The sequence below is a fragment of the Myxocyprinus asiaticus genome, chromosome 31 (assembly GCF_019703515.2).
Source record: "Myxocyprinus asiaticus isolate MX2 ecotype Aquarium Trade chromosome 31, UBuf_Myxa_2, whole genome shotgun sequence".
In the NCBI taxonomy this organism is placed as follows: domain Eukaryota; kingdom Metazoa; phylum Chordata; class Actinopteri; order Cypriniformes; family Catostomidae; genus Myxocyprinus; species Myxocyprinus asiaticus.
This window is the reverse complement of record NC_059374.1, coordinates 22,753,358-22,770,313: the sequence shown is the minus strand read 5'-3', so window position 1 is coordinate 22,770,313 and position 16,956 is coordinate 22,753,358. Positions and strand designations below refer to the sequence as shown.

Here is a 16,956-nt window from a genome sequence, read left to right as displayed (position 1 = left end):
GAAGTCTGAGGTCCTGCGCTCTGGACCAGGTTTTCATTAAGGATATTTCTGTATTTGTCTGCATTCAGCTTTCCTTCAACCCCGACCAGTCCCCCAGTCCCTTTCGCTGAAAAACACCCCCACAGCATGATGCTACCACCACCATGCTTCACCGTTGGGTTGCGCAGGTGATGAGAGGTGCCTGGTTTCCTCCAGAGATGATGCTTGGAATTGAGGCCAAACAGTTCAATCTTCGTCTCATCAGACCGGAGAATCTTGTTTCTCACAATCTGAGAGTCCTTTAGGTTTTTTTTTTTTTGCAAATTTAATGTTAAGGAAAATTTAATTTAAGGAATAACATACTTGTTATTGTATGTTGGAATTCCTAAGCATGAAGAGGGCAGAGATATGGTGAAATTCCTAGACGAGCTCTTCCCGACATAACAGGCCACAAGCTGGAAATCGAGCGAGCTCACAGAGTCCCAGCTTGAAGATCTGGTGAGGGAGATAGGCCTCGATCCATTCTGGCCAAATTTCTGAGATCATCCAATAAAGATCTCATGTTGCGCCAGGTGAGGAGCAAAGGGAAGCTTTCTTGGAAGAACCATAATATTTTCTTGTTCCCAGACTTTGCGAATTCGACAAGAGAGAAACACGATCGGTTCAAGGAATGTAAGAAACTCTTGCAACAGAAAAAGATCTCGTTTGTTCTGATGTTCCCGGCCAAACTGAGAATAGAAACGAAGAATGGTCGCAAAGTATTTACATGTCCAGAACAGGCACTCTCCTTTATAAATACATTGGAGTAAGCCATTTGATGTTTCTTATATTGGTGGACTGACTCGTGGTTAAGTGACTTTATTATCTGAGGAAGCTGGGTGCCATTTTTGTTTCTTTTTGCGCTGGCTCCGCCTAGCGGCTGGAGTTTGTTTTGTGGCATGACTCCAAGAAACTTTTGCATTGACAGAAGATCTTTTTTACACTGAAGTTTCCTGGCTAGATCGAGAATGGACACTTTGGATGACCGCAAAATATCTACATGCTCACATAAAGGACGTCTTTTATAAAGTTGACGGGCTGAGTAAGTTATGGTGATTTTTTTTTTTTTTTTTTGCGGCTTCCCGAGTTAGTTTGGCTCTTGATCATCCGAGGAACCAGGATGCCGGTTTTGTTGAGTATTTTTACGGGATATTGGAATGATTATGTCATCCGCTGAACTCATAACAGCTGGCTCACTGAACAATTGCTTGTCTGTCCGAGGAAACTGAACGGCTTTATATCAGATGGAGTTTATTTTGTGGAGGAACACACCTTCGAGACAGTTCTGTGAATGAGTTAACATGTTTTTTCTGTTATTCTGCCTGTTGGCTGGGGTCTGTTTTACAAAGTATTTTCTGTAATGTAATTTTGCCTTACAAAATTTGTATAGAAGCACCGGACTTGAGCAATCCGATGGCAAAGTTATCGCAGGGGCTCTCATAGGCGTACATGGACTTTGAGTTTTAAGGGATTGTTGCCGGTTGGTGCTGTCGTGCGCGGGGTTAATGCGCACGTTTTTCTTTTTTCTGTTTGTTTGGTTCGGGGGGGAGATCGGGGTTTGATTGTTGCATTAATGGGGAATGTGGTCTGTATAATCTTGTTTTTGACACACAATTTATTTATTTTTATTATATCAATATGTCAAAATGTCAAATGTTAATATGAATAAGTTGTCTCTCTCCACATGGAATGTGAATGGGTTGGGGCACCCCATAAAAAGAAGGAAGGTTATTTATTTTCTTAAGCGTAAGAAATATGATATAGTGTTTCTTCAAGAAACACATCTTTCCCCGCAGGAAGCTGAAAAATTTGGAAAGATATGGGGTGGACATGTTTTCTTTAGTGTTGGCTCAAGTAAGAGCAGGGGAGTCATTATATTGATTAATAAACATCTACAATTCAAATTTCTCAAACAGATTAAAGATAAATTAGGAAGAGTCATTATTATTTTAGCTGAAATTCAGGGGCAAACGTTGATTTTGGCTAATATTTACACACCTAACGCTGATGATCAGGGCTTTTTTATAGATCTTGAAGGGATGTTGTAAGCCGCTTGCACCCCTCATGATATAATATTGGGAGGAGACTTTAATCTCTTGATGGACTCAGTCCTTGATCACAGTGAAGCAAAAGTGTAAGCCCCCTAGAGCAACACTGACGCTTCACAGGATGTGTAAAAATCTTGGTCTTACACATATTTGGAGACTTCTGAACCCATCTGGTGTGGACTATACATTTTTTTCATCAGTCCATAAGATTTATTCTAGAATAGATTTATTTTTGAAATCTAAGTCCCTCATTTCATCTGTTGCGGATTGCCCAATTGGAAACATTTTAGTCTCGGATCACGCTCTGGTGAGTTTGGAGATGTTGCCACATACGGAGAAAAAGAATTCATATAGTTGCCGCTTTAATGTATCCCTTTTGCAAAATCCTGATTTCCAACAAATGTTAAAGACCGAAATCAATGTTTATATGGAGATCAACTGGTCCTCAGTATCCTATGTGGGCATGGCTTGGGAGACACTTAAGGCAGTTCTTAGGGGTCGGATCATACAGTATGCCTCATTCACCAAAAAATCCAAAGCACGAGAACTTGTGGAGTTGGAAGAGAATTTTAAAAGTGCAGAGGCAGAGCTGAAGCGCAGAATGTCATCTGATGGCCTCAGAGAATTGACTGGACTGAAATATAGATATAATGCTGTTTTGTCACGGAAAGTGGAGTTTTGGTTATTCAGGGCAAGACAGTCATACTTTGAGTCAGGGGACAAAGCAGGGAAGCTTTTGGCTAGATATATAAAGCAGAGAGAGTCTTTTTCTACCATTCCCTCAGTGAAATCTGCTGGTGGTGAAATATTTACCTTGGCCACTGATATTAATAATGCTTTTAAAGAATTCTATATTGATCTTTATAGTTCTACGTCTTCGTCTACTGATGAAGATATTAAAAACTTTGTGGAACCATTAAAACTTCCTAAACTGATGACTGAGCAAAGAAATTGTCTTGATTCTGAGATAACCTTGGAGAAACTTGATGAGGTAATTAAGGCCTTACCTACAGGCAAAGCTCCGGGGCCAGATGGTTTTGCTGCTGAATTTTTTAGATCTTATGCTACAGAACTGGCTCCACTTTTGTTAGAAGTTTATACAGAATCATTAAAGAACGGAAAGCTTCCTCCAACCATGACACAAGCCCGGATCAGTCTGATTCTTAAAAAGGACAAAGATCCAAGCGAGTGTAAAAGTTACCGACCAATTTCTCTGATCCAGCTAGATGTAAAAATTTTGTACAAAATTTTGGCTAATCGTTTAAGTAAGGTTATGACATCTCTTATACATATAGATCAGGTGGGGTTTATTCGGGGTCGCAGCTCTTCTGATAACATCAGGCGTTTCATTAATATCATGTGGTCAGTAGCGAATGATCAGTCTCCGGTCGCTGCCATTTCAATTGACGCCGAAAAGGTGTTTGATATGGTAGAATGGGATTCAATTTTTAAGATTTTAGAAATGTATGGGTTCGGGAGTACATTCATTGGTTGGATTAAGTTACTTTATAGACACCCTGTTGCAGCGGTACAAACAAATGGACTAATTTCAGATTATTTTATTCTGGATAGGGGCACTCGGCAGAGTTGCCCTCTTTCCCCATTATTGTTGTGTCTTGCCCTGGAACAATTAGCAGCTGCCATAAGAAAGGAGGATGATTTTCCAGGGGTGGAGGCGGGAGGTATGGCGCATAAGCTTCTACTTTACGAAGATGATATTTTATTATTCGTCTCCAACCCCACTAGATCTATGCCTGCACTCCACAGAATTATTAATTCCTTTTCCAAGTTCTCGGGAGACAAAGTCAATTGGTCTAAATCTGAAGCTTTGGCTCTGACAGCATACTGCCCAGTAATGGCTTTCCAGCCAGGTGCCTTTCAGTGGCCCAAACAGGGCATTAAGGATTTGGGTATTTTATTCCCTGCAAATTTGTCTGATTTAGTTAGAGTTAATTTTGACCCTATAATAAAAAGGTTTTCGAGCAATGTGGACAGATGGGCTTCATTACATTTATCGATGATTGGGAAGATTAATGTTATTAAAATGAATCGTATTCCAAAATTCAACTACTTGCTACAGTCTCTCCCTGTAGATGTCCCCTCTCTTATTTAAGCAATTTGATAGCATAGCAAAGTCCTTCATTTGGAATGGTAAACGTCCCAGACTACATTCCAACAAATTACATAGGCTGATTGACAAAGGTGGGTTAGGCTTACCCAAGATTTTGTTTTATTATTACGCGTTCGGTCTCAGGCATTTGGCTCATTGGTCGCTTCCACCTGAAAGAGCCCCTCCCTGGTTTTCTATTGAACAGGAAGTCCTTGCCCCTATTTCACCATTGCAAAGTCTTTCTATTAAACTAACCGGAGAAGTTAAGTCACACCCCGTTATTTCACATTTGCACATGATTTGGACAAGAGTGGCCAAGAGTATTTAATTTGGACATTTATTTAAATGTTGCCTCAAGCATATGGCTGAACCCAAAATTATGTTTCAATAAGTCCCCTTTCTGTTGGTCAGAGTGGATTGTGAGAGGGGTTGTTACACTCGGCGACCTGTATGAGAGTGGAGTGTTGAGATCTTTTGAGAATCTGGGTCATCATTTTGGGATTCCCAGATCTCAGTTTTATTGGTATTTACAGCTGCGCCACATGCTCTGTACTATTTTTGGGAGTAGCACACACACACCCCTAAAGCGGCAGATGCTTTGGGAGAGGTGATTACTGCTTTTGGAAAAGGTCAAGAGGCATCAGTGTATTACTCCCTGCTGGTTCGGTGTCTGGGGGATGGAGCTTTAGCTTCTATCAAGAGATTATGGGAAAAAGATTTGAATTTGGTATTGGAGGAAGAAGTGTGGACTAGGATTCTAAACAATTTCAAGTCTGCATCTAGAGATGCAAGGGTTCACCTTATGCAATTTAAGATTCTACATAGATTTTACTGGACCCCCTCTAGATTATATAGGTTTGGTCTTAAAGACACACCCAACTGCTGGCATTGTCAATCAGAAGTTGGATACACAACTCATGCCTTTTGGGGGTGTGTTAAGATTCAAGATTTTTGGATGAAGGTGCAGAGCTATTTGTTTGATGTTTTGGGCACTCAAGTTTTGCTTTGCCCCAGACTTTGTATTTTGGGTGACAGAGCTGTAAATTTGGGGGACAAATTTATAAAACAATTGGGTTTTAACAAGTGTTATGATTGGCAGACAAGTCATTTTAAGGGGTTGGAAGTCCGACGGAGCGCCATCATTTCTAGAGTGGTGTACAGAGATGGGGAGGGTGGCAGCGTTTGAAGAAGGGGTATCTAGAGGATTGGGTAATTTGGACTTGTTTATGGGAACATTTTTGGAGGGCTCTCAGGGAGGGACAGTGGAGAGAGAGATGTAGAGTTTGTGTGTGAATAATTATATTTTATTAATTATTTTATTTTTTAATATTTGTTTTTGTGTGTCTATAATTATGTGGGACCACTGGGATGTTGTTTTGGGTAGGACTGGGGGGGGGGGGTAGTAATAGAGGGGGTTAAGTATTGATTCTATTTGTATATGTTCTTGCTTGTATGTGTTAATAAAGGAATCAATAAAAAATGTTAATAGAAAAAAAAAAAAAAAAGAATGGTTCGTCACCTGGCTAATGAGTATCAGGTCTGTGTGCAATTTGACAACCCTCCCGCACTCTTCCAAAAACACTTAGTTTCAGTTACTGAATGTACTGTATATCATAGTGAAATATATAAAAGATTTAATAAAGAGAAAAATTCCATATAATGAACACATACTGCCGATGCCTAATTAACATGTAATCATGTAATCCATGAGAAAGTAACTGTAGTCTGATTAGGAGTATTTTAAAATGTAATTTAATCCAATTATAAGTACTTTATTTTTGTAATCTGATTATGTAATCCAAATTACATGTAATCAGATACTACCCAGCACTGCAGACGGTGTAACAACGACAAACAGACCCAAGAGCAGAGGAACAATTCAAAGGATTTATTAACAGTAATAATGAGCAGTCACTGGGTTGAGGAATGTAGAAACTCCCGACACCAGCTGCAGCAGCGGGATGTGATCTCCAATGGCGTGTGTCGTAGTCGCGCAAGGGGTAATCCATGTAGAGTGTGTTGTATTGCAGAAGTCAGGAACAGATTCATAGAATCCTCCGTTGAAGCTTAGTGAGATGCAGAAGAACGGCCAGCAGAGATGAGCGAACTTTACTCCCGACACGTGAGCAGAGACGAGGTATCCTCCATGGAAGACCAGCTGGCACACAGCAATACTGGAAGGCAACCACACACCCGACATGCGGGCAACCAACAGATACATGAGACAGGACCAACTAGGCAGAGAGAGTGAGGTTAGTACTCAACATCAAACAACAATCTAGCAAAGATACTGAGAACACGATGGGTTTAAGAAGGGAGTGAATTAGGGGAGAACAGGTGTTGCTCGGCACGCTAATCAGTGGCATGATCAGCATTCCCCTGGGAACAATCAGTGTTCCCACGGAAATGCCAATCATGCATGCTGGCCGAGCCTGTGAGACATGAGGGAGAGAAAATGACAAAACATACAAAACAAACCGACAAACTCACCGGAGCCGTGACTGATGGGATCATCACAGTCTTTTGTAATATTTTGACCAAATCAGACCAGCAAACAACAGGAAAACATGTGTGACTTCTGAATAAGAGATGTTTACATTGATGTACCGTTAGACACTCACCGGTCACACATCAGACTCACCGGTGTACGGAGATAAATCATCAAATCAAGTCAATTTGGCAGTATTTGTGATGATTTCAGACCTGTATACACTTTTCCTTGGACATTGCATAGATCATGGTAATTTTTTCCATTTATCGACATTGCTTCCTGCCGCTGATGGTCACAAAAGGAATATTCAGGGGTTAAAACAAGTTAAGGTCAATCGACAGCATTTCTGGCATAATGTTGATTAACACAAACATTACTGAAAAATTTGACTCGTCCCTTCTTTAAAAAAAAAAAGCAAAAATCGAGGTTACAGTGTGGCACTTACAATGGAAGTGAATGGGGCCTATATTTTGAGGTTTTAAAGGTAGAAATGTGAAGCTTATAATTTTACAGTATAAAAGCACTTACATTCATCCTTCTGTTAAAACTCATCTATTATTTGACCTGTAAAGTTGTTAAAATTGTAAATTTTACAGTGGTTTTAGGGTTTGTTGACATTACATTGTCATTAAGTTGAAAAATTGGCAATAACTTTAAATAAAAAAGGTTAGTTAGCGATTTTATCACACTAAAATCATGTTAACATGCATATTGTTTACATTGTTTGTCTATACTTTTGAAATAGTGAGTAATTTAACGTTTACGGATTGGACCCATTCACTTCCATTGCAAGTGCTTCTCAGGAACCCAGATTTTTGCTTTTTTAAAGAAAAGGAGGGGTAAGTAAAAATAATTTCTTTTGTTGTAATCAATATTATGACACAAATGCTGTCGATTGAGTTTAACTTGCATTTTACCCGGAATATTCCTATATGGCCGCTGCGATATAAAAGTGATTCAAAGAGGGAATCATCACAGGAAAATAAATGAGCAATTGCGTTTGCCCCAAAGCTTCAACCACTGGTTTGATGGCATGGCACTTCTGCATCAGTTCCGAATTGAGGATGGAAAAGTGACATATATGAGCCGCTTCCTGAACAGTGATTCCTACAGGGAAAACACTGAGCATAACCACATTGTGGTGTCTGAATTTGGCACGGTTGCAATGCCAGACCCCTGCAAGAACTTCTTCCAGCGCTTCCTCTCCCGCTTTGAGCTACCAAGTGAGTGTAAATTCTTTGGATCTGATTAAATTGGTCTAAATATGTTCTGATAAGCAAACTTAGTAACTTTCTCTTCCTAAGGAGACTACTATGTCAGCACAGAGACAAACTTCATGCACAAAATAGACCCAAAGACACTTGAAACAAAAGAAAAGGTACGGAAAAATTATGTATTAACAATTTAAAAATAAGATTTTATGGGGAATATGCCAACTGAAATGTGAAAATCATTGTAGGTGGACTGGAGTAAATTCATTGCTGTTAATGGAGCCACACCTCACCCCCATGTAGGTCCTTATGGAACCACATACAACATGGGCAACTCTTACACTCCTGAAGGTTTGTTGGCAGTTTACCTCTTAGTCGTCCTCATTAAAAAAATACAAATATAGGTAGTGTTTAAAAGTAAACTTAATATTTGAACTCTCAATTTTATTCTCAGGTACCTTCTACAATATAATAAAAGTGCCCCCAAAGAAGGAAAATGCAGAAGATACCTTGGAAGGAGCCACAGTTGTTTGCTCTATCCCCTCTGAGGACAAGTCCAAACCATCCTACTATCATAACTTTGATAAGTAAATGGTGCTCAAATCCTGTCACTGGTGAATATATTTGTTCTTGAACAAATTTTTAAAACAAATTGACAACCAAGACTTTGAGAATTTACATTGTTATTGCATGTCCATGTCAGAGAACTATGTGTTATTCATCGAGCAGCCAATCAAAATGGACCTCTTGAAGACTGTTACAGGCAAACTGTGTGGAAAAGGAATTAGTGATGGTGTATATTGGGACCCCAAACAAAACACGGTTTTTCACATAATCAATAAGCACACAGGAAAGGTCAAATCTGCAGACTGGTTTTGTTGTGTGAAACTGTACAACTACCCTAAGACATTTTAAAAGAATATTCCAGGTTCAGTGCAAGTTTAGCTTAAAAGAGAGCATTTGTGGCATAATGCTGCTTACCACAAAAATATTTTCAACTCGTCCCAACTTTTCTTAAAATTAAAAAAATAAAAATCTGGGTTCCAGTGAGGCACTTACAATGGAAGTGAATGAGGCCAATCCGTAACATTAAAATACCCACTGTTTCAAAAGTATAGCCACAAGATATACACAAAATGCATGTTAACATGATTTTAGTGTGATAAAATCACTTACTAACCTTTTCTGTGTAACGTTATAGCCAGTTTTACAAATTTGACCTGACAACAAAATGCTATAAACCCTGTAATCCCAGTAAACGACAATTAAAACAACTTTACAGCTCAAATAATACACACGTTTTAACAGAAGAATTATTGTAAGTGCTTTTTTTATAATTATAAGCTTCACATTTCTACCTTCAATCCCTCCAAAAATTGGCCCCATTCACTTCCAATGTAAGTTCCTCACTGCAACCTTGAGTTTTTTCTTTTCTTTTTTTAAAGAAAAGGAGGGACGAGTCAAAATTATTTTTTGTGATAATCATCATTATGCTGCAAATGCTGTTGATTGATCTTAACTTGTATTAAACCCAGAATATTCCTTTAAAGGGTTCACCCAAAAAGGAAAATTCTCTCAAGATGTGTATGACTTTCTTTCTTCTGCAGAACACAAATGAAGACTTTTAGAAGAATATTTCAGCTCTGTAGGTCCATACAATGCAAGTGAATGGTGATTAGGCCTTTGAAGCTCCAAAAAGAAGATGAAGTCAGAATAAAAGTAATCCATCATCAGACTCCAGTGGTTTAATCCAATTCTTCTGAAGTGATCCAGTTGATTTTGGGTGAGAAAGGACCAAAATGTTTCCCTGTACATCTTGAAGCAGTCTCCTTTGTGATCATGATTTCAAGCTTGATTACACATCCTATAGCTTCATCTAGTGCTCTGCACATGTGTCAAGCACTAGGTAGTGTGATCGAGCTTGAAATCATGATCTTGTTTAGAGACTGCAATGGCAAGATGTACAGTGAAAAATTATTTATCACCCAAAAACTAAGTGGATCGCTTCAGAAGACATGTATTAAACCACTGTAATCGTATGGATTACTTTTATGCTGACTTTATATGCTTTTCATACCTTCAAAGTTCTGGCCACCATTCACTTGCATTGAAAGGACCAACAGAGCAGAGATATTCCTCTAAAAAAATCTTGGGATGGCATGAGGGTGAGTAAATGATGAGAGAATTTTCATTTTTGGTAGAACATTCCCTTTAATTTCTTGAAAAACTTTAGATCTGGCTCCCTCCAAAGCATGAATGAATGATTCTGTACTTTATTTTTACTTTACAGCTGAGCCTCGTTAAATATTATGCAAAGCCTTTGTCGTCCTTCCATCAGATAAACTGTTATGAAGAAAACAGCTTCCTGATCATGGATATGTGCTGTTCTGATGATGGCCAGACATTCAACAACTACATGATTCAGAATCTAAAAAAGTCTGGAAATGCTCTAGATGAGGTAAAACCTTAAAAAAATCTTGTTCTTCCTGAAAACATCACTTTAAGTGGTTCCATATAACTGCTGGTTAATTACATGGTAATTTTACTAGGTGTACAACACCATGTGCAAAGCATTCCCCCGCCGTTTTATCCTACCACTGAATGTGGACAGCGACACACCCTGTGGGCAAAATCTCAACACACGCCTGAACAGCACTGCCACAGCCATTAAGACAGACAAGAACAAGGTCGGTTCATGTGGTTAACCTGAATTCCACTCGAAAAACATCTAATAGAAGTTTTTTCATGTACATGTATATTTGTACAGGTGTTCTGCACACATGAAGATCTTCATGGTGAGGATCTTCATGAATATGGATGTCTAGAATTCCCACAAATCAACTATTCAAAGTGCAATACCCACCACTACTGTTACTACTATGCATGCGGCTTCGGACACCTGGTGGGAGACTCTCTCATTAAAATAGACCTTCAAGGCAAACAAATGAAGGTTAGATAAGGGTGTATGGTTTATAAGCAGAAATTTTGTAGTAATTGGAACTCTTACTGTGAGTCAGTATGACTAATCATCTTATGACAGTCACACAGATGTGGCAACATGCAGGCCTGTATCCTTCAGAGCCAATCTTTGTCTCTTCACCTGATGCTGTAGAGGAGGATGATGGGGTCATTCTGTCAGTAGTCATCACCCCTAATCAGGTACAGCATGCTACATTCCTAGGTGGTAAGCAATCAAATGCTTGTTGTCTTTTTCAACAGTTAGTCAAATAGAGCCAGACTAATGAGTAATTATCTCTCTAGGACAAGAGCACATTCCTTCTGGTGTTGGATGCAAAAACATTTGAAGAATTGGGTTGTGCTGAAATACATATCAACATTCCGTATGGTTTTCATGGGGCTTTCCAAACTACAAACTGAGGATCATTTTAATAAAAAGTCCTATGGTGAAATTTTCTTGTAAAGACTGAAGAGTGTTCTGAGGTGCTTGATATCTATTGGCTTATATAGATTGATATACATTTTATTTCAGTGCTGTCAAAATGTTACATCTTTGAAATGTACTATAAAAATGAATACTAAGGATGCACCAATACCATTTTTTTCTCTCCCGATCCGATTCTGATACCTGAACTCTCAGTATCGGCTGATCCAGATCCGATACCAGTGGTGCTGTTTTTCTCAATCAGTTTAGAATATTTGTACTTCCAACTGATTTGGGGTACTCTTTTTCTTATTTTATTTTAAATATATATATATGAGTACCCCCTCTGACAGTTGAAGTCAGAAGTTTATATAGACTTAGGTTGAAGTCATTAAAACTCCTTTTATTTTTTTACCACTCCACAGATTTAATATTAGCAAACTATGGTTTTGGCAAGTCGTTTAGGACATCTACTTTGTGCATGACACAAGTAATTTTTCCAACAGTTGTTTACCAACAGATTGTTTCACTTTCAATTGACTATATCACAATTCCAGTGGTCAGAAGTTTACATACACTAAGTTAACTGTGCCTTTAAGCAGCTTGGAAAATTCCAGAAAATGATGTCAAGTCTTTAGACAATTAGCTTCTGATAGGAGGTGTACCTGTGGATGTATTGTAAGGCCTACCTTCAAACTCAGTTCCTCTTTGCTTTACATCACTGGAAAATCAAAATAAATCAGCCAAGATCTCATAAAAAATTGTGGACCTCCACAAGTCTGGTTCATTCTTGGCAGCAATTTCCAGTTGCCTGAAGGTACCACGTCCTATATTGACATAACCTGAAAGGCTGCTCAGCAAGGAAGAAGCCACTGCTCCAAAACTGCCATAAAAAAGCCAGACTACAGTTTGCGTGCATATGGGGGAGAAATGTCCTCTGGTCTAATGAAACAAAAATTGAACAGTTTGGCCATAATGACCATTGTTATTTATGGAGGAAAAAGGGTAAGCCTTGCAAGCTGAAGAACACCATCCCAACCGTGAAGAATGGGGGTGGCAGCATCTTGTTGTGGGGGTGCTTTGCTGCAGGAGGGACTGGTGCACTTCACAAAATAGATGGCATCATGAGGAAGGAAAATTATGTGGATATATTGAAGCAACATCTCAAGACATCAGCCAGGAAGTTAAAGCTCGGTTGCAAATGGGTCTTCCAAATGGACAATGACCCCAAGCATACCTCCAAAGTTGTGGCAAAATGGCCTAAGGACAACAAAGTCAAGGTACTGGAGTGGCCACCACAAAGCCCTGACCTCAGTCTGATAGAAAATTTGTGGGCAGAACTGAAAAAGCATGTGCGAGCAAGGAGGCCTACAAACCTGACTAAGTTACACCAGTTCTGTATGGAGGAATGGGCCAAAATTCCAGCAACTTATTGTGAGAAGCTTGTGGAAGGCTTCCCAAAACATTTGACCCAAGTTAAACAATTTATAGTTAATGCTACCAAATACTAACAGTGTATGTAAACTTCTGACCCACTGGGAATGTGATGAAAGAAATAAAAGCTGAAATAAATCATTCTCTCTACTATTATTCTGACATTTCACATTCTTAAAATAAAGTAGTGATCCTAACTGACCTAAAACAGGGAATATTTTTTACGATTAAATGTCAGGAATTGTGAAAAACTGAGTTTAAATGTATTTGGCTAAGGTGTATGTAAACTTCTGACTTAAACTGTATACATAAAGAAACAAAAACTTCTAACTACCCATTATTTCATTATAAAATACAGGATTTTTTTTATTTATTTTTTTTTACGTGTAGCCTATTAAGAAAATCTTTATTTTAAATAGTCTACTGGATAAAGCCAGTTCTCTTTACACATTTCTTTTTTTTTTTTCATTTGTATTTGACTTTGATTCAGACCTCTTTTTTGTTTTTGTTGTTGCCTTCATTTGTAATAGGATATCAGTCCACTTTTCAGTCACAGTTATTTTTTTGGAACCCAGTCAACTTAAATATTATTTACATTTAATATAAATATTAATAAAAAACATTATTATTAATATTAACAATAATAATAACAACAATATTAATAATACATATTGGAATTGTAGTATACAATAGTAATGTATTTCAGTTGTAATTTCTCAACTTTAAAACCCTGGGGCTTTTATTTTGACGGAACACTCCAGGACTACGGTGACTTTAGAGTATCTGTGTGTGGGCTAGTTCACAGTTGTTAAATATACTTTTTATATTTAACAGCAATGTGTCATCGGCCTGCACAATAACGGGACACAACAGAGCACTGCTCATTTACTGAAGCGTGCTGCGCATGCAGACTATATATTTATTTATTAAACGCTGCCTTTTGAGATTCACAAAGCTATTATGTATCTTCAAGAGACTTTGAATAAAATGCAATGTAATATGAACTACTTTAAAGTTGCTTTTATGGTTCTTTTATGCCATTTTCGAAGTTTAACCTTAATGACCATGATAGCACACAGAATTGGATTTGGATTGGGCTTGTCGGACTGATACCCAATCCGTTTAAAAACTTTAGTATCAGATACAGGTGCATCTCAATAAATTAGAATGTCGTGGAAAAGTTCATTTATTTCAGTAATTCAACTCAAATTGTGAAACTCGTGTATTAAATAAATTCAGTGCACACAGACTGAAGTAGTTTAAGTCTTTGGTTCTTTTAATTGTGATGATTTTGGCTCACATTTAACAAAAACCCACCAATTCACTATCTCAACAAATTAGAATACATCATAAGACCAATAAAAAAAACATTTTTAGTGAACTGTTGGCCTTCTGGAAAGTATGTTAATTTACTGTATATGTACTCAATACTTGGTAGGGGCTCCTTTTTCTTTAATTACTGCCTCAATTCGGCGTGGCATGGAGGTGATCAGTTTGTGGCACTGCTGAGGTGGTATGGAAGCCCAGGTTTCTTTGACAGTGGCCTTCAGCTCATCTGCATTTTTGGTCTCTTGTTTCTCATTTTCCTCTTGACAATACGCCATAGATTCTCTATGGGGTTCAGGTCTGGTGAGTTTGCTGGCCAGTCAAGCACACCAACACCATGGTCATTTAACCAACTTTTGGTGCTTTTGGCAGTGTGGGCAGGTGCCAAATCCTGCTGGAAAATGAAATCAGCATCTTTAAAAAGCTGGTCAGCAGAAGGAAGCATGAAGTGCTCCAAAATTTCTTGGTAAATGGGTGCAGTGACTTTGGTTTTCAAAAAACACAATGGACCAACACCAGCAGATGACATTGCACCCCAAATCATCACAGACTGTGGAAACTTAACACTGGACTTCAAGCAACTTGGGCTATGAGCTTCTCCACCCTTCCTCCAGACTCTAGGACCTTGGTTTCCAAATGAAATACAAAACTTGCTCTCATCTGAAAAGAAGACTTTGGACCACTGGACAACAGTCCAGTTCTTCTTCTCCTTAGCCCAGGTAAGACGCCTCTGACGTTGTCTGTGGTTCAGGAGTGGCTTAACAAGAGGAATATGACAACTGTAGCCAAATTCCTTGACATGTCTGTGTGTGGTGGCTCTTGATGCCTTGACCCCAGACTCAATCCATTCCTTGTGAAGTTCACCCAAATTCTTGAATCGATTTTGCTTGACAATCCTCATAAGGCTGCGGTTCTCTCGGTTGGTTGTGCATCTTTTTCTTCCACACTTTTTCCTTCCACTCAACTTTCTGTTAACATGCTTGGATACAGCACTCTGTGAACAGCCAGCTTCTTTGGCAATTAATGTTTGTGGCTTACCCTCCTTGTGAAGGGTGTCAATTATTGTCTTCTGGACAACTGTCAGATCAGCAGTCTTCCCCATGATTGTGTAGCCTAGTGAACCAAACTGAGAGACCATTTTGAAGGCTCAGGAAACCTTTGCAGGTGTTTTGAGTTGATTAGCTGATTGGCATGTCACCATATTCTAACTTTTTGAGATAGTGAATTGGTGGGTTTTTGTTAAATGTGAGCCAAAATCATCACAATTAAAAGAACAAAAGACTTAAACTACTTCAGTCTGTGTGCATTGAATTTATTTAATACATGAGTTTCACAATTTGAGTTGAATTACTGAAATAAATGAACTTTTCCACGACATTCTAATTTGAGATGCACCTGTATATGCATACCTAATGAATACTAAGATCATGTACTGTATATAAACCTGCATAGACTCTTTGGTAAATTTAATTTGTTTCCATTTCATAAATGTACTTTAAAAATGCTGTTATAATTAAACAGATTTTGTTTAAAATATAAATATAGTCTCTAATGTAAATTGCTTAATGTATGGTTTACTATTATCAATTGCATATTGAATTTCAAATTGATTTACTGTAATTAAAAAAAAGAATCGTGATAATTCTATAATATTACTATTATAATGTTTAGGGATGCAAACTCATGAGAGGTGAAAAAGGTGAGAAAGTCATAGCAAGTGTCCCAGATGTATACTTTCAGTTGATTTGTTTGTTGTATTGTAAGCTTTTTTAAGTGTCTAAGTTTAAAGGAACCCTTTCAAGTGATTTAAATGAGGAAAAGTTTACCAAAGACATTTTACCAAACAATTTGGGCAAAACTTCAGAAAAGGTGACTTAAGCTGAAAGGTGAGTAATTAGCATCCCTGAATATTATTGTCGTACTCCATTGAAATTCAGTACAATAGCACTACATGTATTGGTTTCGTCCTTGGATAAATCACTTAAATCAATACAAATATATATATATATATATATGTATATTGTTTTTTTTTTGTTTTTGTTTTTTTTGTTTTTTTGTAAATGCATCTGCTAAATAAATATAAATAAAAATGCTTGCTTGTATCTGCTTTTTTTATCATACATGCCACTACAGATTGTCACCAAAATATCAGCTTTATTTCAAGAGTGAACTGCTTTTAAGTAATTTGAATTATTTTTCTGATTTTGTCACAGTATAATATGAACATTTACAATCAATGTTTTAACAGTGTCCTTTGTGGATTGTTGCTTGTAGAACACTTTCAAAAGAGATGCATTATATAAATCACTGAATACACAACACTACTGCAAAGAACTGAAAAACCTATCCTTGAAGTTTGTCAGAGATCAAAGCCAACGATCGTCTCAGGTGTTCCTTCTTCTCTTTAAGATGAGATTCCAAGCTTCTAGCATCAATAAGAATATCATCCAACTCTCCGAGCTCTGACACATCCACATTAGCTCTTTCCCTTAAAACAGAACATCTGAAATTAGTATTTGAGTGGAAACAATAAATCCACACCTGAAAAAACACAGAGGAAGTGTACAAATCTATCCAGTTACCTCAAGACCTCAGAGTACTGTGAAAAGAGCATGCTGACCTCTCGATTAGCCTCTAAAATTTCAAGAGAGACAAATCAAACGATTTTCTATCATCAGTGTGAAAGCCAATTTTATTTAAAACATGAGGTAACTAAAATATATTTCATGACATTTTACAATATGCAACAAACTCATATAAAACAAATGATCAATACAGAGGGTTACTTAATTGATTTGTTACTGTGCAGAAAAACAGGATGTACCTGCCAGAACTGCTTCAAAACCATAAGACATGTTCCCAGCTGGTGATCTGGAATGTTGAGCCTTCATTTTTTTTGCTGGAGATGTTTCAAAAAATGTAGCTGCATTTTCAAC

The 16,956-nt window shown here is 37.9% G+C and overlaps 1 pseudogene; it reads left to right on the top strand.

The window, feature by feature from the left end:
• The first annotated feature begins 370 nt into the window (after positions 1–370).
• On the top strand, positions 371–11,256 carry LOC127422133 (carotenoid-cleaving dioxygenase, mitochondrial-like; annotated as a pseudogene).
• Positions 11,257–16,956: the final 5,700 nt, after the last annotated feature.